Genomic DNA, 5,902 nt, shown 5'->3' on the forward strand with positions numbered 1-5,902 from the left:
TCTGGGGTCTGTGTCCACCCGGAGCCCTCCACGCGCTCCCCTGGCACCTGCGTCTCTGAACATCTCCTGGGGAGTCAGGGGTCGTTTGGTCTCCTCCAGCGCTGCTGAGAATGAGGATCTCCGAGGCGTCAGCCCTTATTACCAATCAGCCAGGCCGCTTCCCTCCCCAGGGCAGAGATGGGGCCTGAGTCGTTTTTTTTTGCAATAACATTTGTGGAACTTAAAGACAAAATCCTTCATAAAAGAATCATAAAGTGTAATCACGGCAATGAAGCCAGCTCGAGTGGAGGGGAGGTGACCTTTCCGGCCACTCTCTGGAGGAAATGTCACCCAGGAAGAACAGGAGGCGGGGGCCTTGCCTCCAAGGAGAGCCTCCCCGCTGGTCTGGGCTTGGCGGGGTGGGGGCAGCCTCCTATGGGGGCACCCTGGCTGCTGCTCATGGGTCCCTCCCCCTGTGACAGAGCAGGACGCCCCGGGCCCGCTGCTGACTGCAGTCTGCAGAGGAGATCTTTTCCTTGCTCCAGTGGAGATGGCTGGACCTCACTGGAGGCCTCCCCACCTCTGGCCTGCTGTGTTCTCGCCTTCCTGGGGGACTGTGTCCCTGCTCGGGCAGAGCCCCCGACTCTAGGCCTGCTCCAGGCTGAGGATCTCTGGGGCCCGTGGCATTCAGTTAGGCTCTGGACAGGCTGGGTGTCTGCGCCAGCAGGCAACTTCCCTGCAGGCGGTGCGTCCGGGCTGCCAAGATTCCCCTCCGTTTGAGCCTCATTCTCCACCTGGAGAGGCCTGGGGGGCTCCAGGAGACCTCAACAAATGAGGGCTTTCCGGGCTGGAGTTGGTTTCGATAAGCCGAGGGGCTCCCGGGACCTGGGGGGCTCCAGGCGGCCCACACCGTGGATGTCTGTCCTTGGTCATGTGTCAGCACTGTGGGCACCTGGGTGCTCAGCAGGACCAGCAGGCTGGGCTGCAGAGACTGCCGGTCCCAAGGGCTCTGTTGACCAGACCTGTCAGCCAGGGTGTGTCGTGGTGTCTGGGGTGCACATCCTGGGGTGGGGCCTTCTCTTCAGGTCCCATAGTTTACATCCCATTTCCATGACCCTAACTTCACAGAGCCCCACCCAGCTCTGATGCCTACCACACTGGCAGAGTGGGGTCTGGGCCCTCTGCAGAGCTGTGGACTTGGGGAGCATCCTCCCCCTTATTATCTGCCCCATCTACGGGAGGAGGCCGCACAGGGCAAGCCAGTGCCACCAGCCCGGGGCAGTTCAGGCTGTGTCCCCACTCCACGGCCAGTCCTGGGTTTGCCAAGGACTCCATCAGCCCGTCCCTCGAGGTGATATCTGACAAGGCAGCAGTTTGTTGAAATATGCAGACCTCTGCACCACATGCTAATCTGGGCTTTGTTCAAACGAGCTGCAGCACCAGGAGGGTGCAATGGCGCTAACTGCATCAGCACCATGCCAGCTTCCTCCCAGGGGCACAGAGCGGCACAGCTGGCTAGGTGCTTTGCGTTTCTACCCACCTTCTTAAGGCCTGATGTGCACTACGTACTCACTCTGGATTTTTTGCGTCCCTACGTGCCTGCAGATGAGGGTGTGTGTGGGTCTCAGTCCCCACTCTGGGCCACGGGGATGCTGACTTGAAGGAATTGTTAGTTCTGGCTGCTACCACGATCTAGGCGAGGCCTGCAAACAAGGTGTGGCCTGGGGTCCCACACTGCCTCTGAGGTGAGAGAGCCCTGGGAGGGATCCTGAAGTAAGCCAGACTCAGGGCTGAAATCTGCATCTCGTCTCACCTCCTGCCACCAGGCCCTAAAGGTGTGAAGGAAGGATGCTGAGCGCACCTGCTTTTCAGTGGACAGCAGCTGCCTCTCCTTTGCTGCATGGCGGGAGCAGTCCAGCTAGCCCCCCGTGGCTCAGTCAACAGACAGAAGGACTCTCATGGAAACCATGACTTCCACCATCTCCAGATGGATTCCTGGACCATGAGGTTCTAAGCGAGTCTTCAGGTTCGGAGAAAGTGGACTGTATTTGTGGGAGACAGCATTCTCCCTCCCTCTTGCTCTGCCGTCCCTTCGGTCTTTCCGCCGCTCACTGAAGTCTGCCATCCAGACCATGCCATGCTGCCACTGGGCCTAAGGCCTCTGGTCTCGGAATTCCTTGGCACAATGTTCCTGGTGGCCCCTGCCTCAGTGGGGGCTGGATGTGCCCCGGGTCACAGCACTCATAGGGCACTGTTGTGATTGCAAGTATTTGGCTGTTCCCTCACCTGAGTGAGACGCCCATGAGGGCAGCAGCCCTATGTCTTGTATCTCCTAATGCCTAGTGGATAGCCCAGCACACAGTAGGTGCTTAATGAATGTTTCTGGGTTATGCAGTGATTACTTTGAACCCAGCTGCTGCTCACAATCTCTTTGGAATTAGGTTGGGTGTTATTGAACATCCTGTGTTGGCACTGGGATTGGTGGAGGCTTCTGGGGCTGCCTCTGTCTTCAGGACCCTAGCTATTCCTGTGAAGACAGGGCTGACACCCACAAATAATGCGGGACCAGTACCAGGTGGGCTCTCAGGTGTGGAGACGGCTGGGCAGGTACCTTGGGCGCAGGAGAGAGGAGGGGAAATTGCTGCGGTTACCCAGAGCCCCACAGAGGTTGCCGCCTGGGCACCTGAGAGACCCCAGGACACCGTCCCCATGGCCCTTCCCAGTTAGAGGCTCTTTGTCAACAGATGCCCCTGGAGTCTAGCAGGGGAGATTAATACGTGAATAAGTGGGTGAAGGTGTGAGTGCTGCTTGCTGTAACTTGGCTGGGTTCTGCCACCCTGGGGAAGGGGAGTGCCGGGATCTGTGAGCCTCAAGCAGGTCCCACCCAAGGGAGCTGCTCCTGAGGCTCTGGGTGGCCAGGCCCGTCACTGGGTGGGAGGAGAGCCAGGGGCATGCTCAGTTTTGGGGCTGGCCCTCCCACCCCATCATGGGCACAGCCTGGGCGGGCAGCCTGGAGGAGCAGGTGGGCTCCCTGAGTTGGGCGGAGGGCTCCCCTTCAGCCTGGAAGAAGCGTGCCTCCCCAGGGGGACTGTGCCTGCACGTGGCCAGCAGGCAGGGTCCACTGCTTGGTTAGCACTTCACTGCAAGTGCATTCCCAGCAGCTGAGGCTCCCATCCTGGCGTGCGCTGACAGCATTGTCAGTCCTCATTTTGTGCCTGCCTGTCCCAGGGCAAGGTGGCCTGAGTCCACTGCAAAGTCCTTGATTAATTCAGCAGACACACTATGCTGAGCACTGGATGGCCCTTGGAGGTCCCTCGGTGACCGTCGGACACTGCCCTATCTGCTTGGAGCTTGTGGGGGAGAGAATCCCATTGAGAAGAGCTCCCTTCTCAAACAGAGTGTGTGGATGTCCCTGTTTTTCTCACCTTGCTGGGCAGCCCGTGGCTGTGGGACAGGAGATACGGATGATGTGGACTGCAGAGCAAGTGACGTGTATCCAGCGAGCTTTGGGGAAATCAGGGAGTGGGAGGGTGTGGCCCGGCAAGTCCTCCTCCTACTTCCCATCCATGAGGGTCCACAGGATGGGGGGGCCCACCTCCATCCCTCCAGGTGCCCGGCACTCATGGTCCACACTTAGATGCCCCTCTGCCGTTCTGGGAAGACTCACTAGGCCAGGCGCTGTTTCGGGAGGGCTGAGTCCCGGAGTCACCGGCTCTGGTCACTTTGAGGGGGCCCCACCCTCTCGTGTGGGGGGACAATAGCGGATGGCCACAAACTGTTACTACCAACTGCCTTGACTCCGTTCAGCAAGGATTGAAAATAGCCAGTTGGCCAGACTCAATCTTTGTCTTGTTTTAAAAGAGTTTGTTTTTCCAGACTCTGTCCAAGTCTGTTTTAATCCACCCAAAGAGGAGCTAAGTTTGATAAATAAAAGAAGATTAAAAATGGTAGAGAAAAATGTGTTTTCCCCCCAGCTCCCAAGAGAGTACTGCCAAAATTGAAGTGTAGAAACAAAAATAGAAATGATCAAAACGTCTGATGGTATCTATATTTTCAAATGAACAGGCAGAGGGAGTCTTTCAGCCGAACCACTTACGGGAAGATCCGGTGGGCCTGGGAGCTCACCTCGGCTCTCCTGCGCCTGGTGGGAGTCAGGACCGGAAGCTCCTCTCCCTCTGCGGGTGGGCCTCATGCCGCGGATTGAGGGGGTCCCTGAGTTGTTCACGGGGCTGGGAGAGTTGCTTTGGAACAATCAGGGGAGCTCTTGGGACTTCAGGGGTTCCTTGGGATCCAGACTTTCCCCAGGTGTTTCCATTCCTTTGTAGGGGGGGAAGTGGGGACACCTTTGTTTGTGATGCCACGTCAGCCTCAAGCCTGAAGCCCCTGCACTGGGTAAGAGATGGGGGGAGACGGGCACCAGACATGGTTGCTGGGCCAGAGCTGGAGCAGCCGGGATACTCTTCACTGTGCAATAGCGGCAGTAATGGGAGAGCCGCTCATATTCAGGGGTGCTGCATTATGTCCTGGCCCTTGGTTTGCCACTTGAGGGACATTATCTGATTTCATGGCAACCTCGTAAGCCAGTGACTCTCAGAGTTGGGGTCCCAGTGGTCCTGGCACAGCCTTGGGGGCGTGTTAGGAATGCCCATCCCTGGCCCCACTCAGATCTGCGGAGTCCGAGACCCTGGGATGGGCCTCGGCGTCTCCGTCTCTCTCCAGAGGACTCTGAGTTTGACGACTGCTGCTGCATTTCACACGTGGAGAAGGTTGGAAATGTCACCGTTAACTAACGAGCCCAGCATCCCATGGCTAACCGGTGACAGCACCGGAGTGGAAATAGGGCCGTCTTCACTGAGAACCTGCCCTGAGCCCCGGCCCTGCCCTGCCCTCCAGTCCTGGCCTTGCCCTGAGCCCCGGCCCTGCCCTCCAGTCCTGGCCCTGCCCTGAGCCCCGGCCCTGCCCTCCAGTCCTGGCCCTGCCCTTGTGCCCTGGCCCTGCCCTGTTGTGCGATATGTTCTTTCTTCCTGCATCTTCGGAGGTCCTGGGAGTGGGGAAGGTGACCCTGGGCCCCACCCCAGTGAACATGGCAGCTGGTGCTGTAGGCGCACAGGCCCATCTTCAGGTGCAGGAAGCCTGGGGGTGCCTGATGGGGATCCGACCCTGTGGGGCTTTGTCCAGTGTCTCTGTGGCCAACTGCATACACGTGGGTGTTGACACCCAGTGCGATTGCTCTTTCTCTTAAGTGAGCGTAGCGGGAAGATGGCTGGAAATGCCATGTGCGGCTGCAGTTCCGAAGCTGCTTGCCTCTCTGGGTCATTGTCTCCCTGCCCTCCTGCTCCCTCGCCCCGCCGACTGTGGAGATGACCTGTCCTGCCATGTCCTTTAGCATGAGCTTGGGTTTCCAGCCAGTCTATATTTTTTGAGATTGGGTGCCTGTCTCTGGAACAAACCAGAAACTCAGGGCTCGCGGTGATGTTCGGGACCCTGGGTCAGCAGTGGTGGCTTTGACCGTAGGTCTGTGGGTCGGCTACAGTGGGGCCAGACTGGACCCCAGGCTCCAGGGCAGGGGAGTGGACCAGGGGGAGCTTTGCTGCTCTCAGCAGGCTGGGCTCCAGGTGGTGGGTTGGGTTCAGGGCTGCACTTCACAGGGACAGGCCCAGCCTTAGAACCGCATCACTGCCATCCCCTCCAGGTCACGAAAATCCCACTGGCTCAAGCAGACCACATGGCCAAGCCCAGCATCAGCGCTGGTGAGGGTGTGTGTGAGTTTTCCCAACAGTTGCCTAACAGCCGAAGTCTTTTATCTCCTGACCCCTTCAATCCAGTTCCCTGTACTACCTGGCATACAGCAGGTGCTTATTAAATGCTTGGCCCGCTGCTGGACTAAGGTCATTTGGTTTCACTGAACTCATCGTCTTTCTGG

The 5,902-nt window shown here is 58.4% G+C and overlaps 1 long non-coding RNA gene across 1 annotated transcript; it reads right to left on the bottom strand.

The window, feature by feature from the left end:
- Nucleotides 1–235: 235 nt before the first annotated feature.
- LOC111549152 lies at nt 236–4,232 on the bottom strand. Its single transcript, XR_002733623.2, has 3 exons — nt 4,105–4,232; nt 3,405–3,893; nt 236–2,590 (listed from the first exon to the last, which is right to left on the bottom strand). It is a non-coding gene; the product is annotated as an uncharacterized LOC111549152 (long non-coding RNA).
- Nucleotides 4,233–5,902: the final 1,670 nt, after the last annotated feature.

The sequence above is a fragment of the Piliocolobus tephrosceles genome, chromosome 19, assembly GCF_002776525.5.
Source record: "Piliocolobus tephrosceles isolate RC106 chromosome 19, ASM277652v3, whole genome shotgun sequence".
Classification (NCBI taxonomy): domain Eukaryota; kingdom Metazoa; phylum Chordata; class Mammalia; order Primates; family Cercopithecidae; genus Piliocolobus; species Piliocolobus tephrosceles.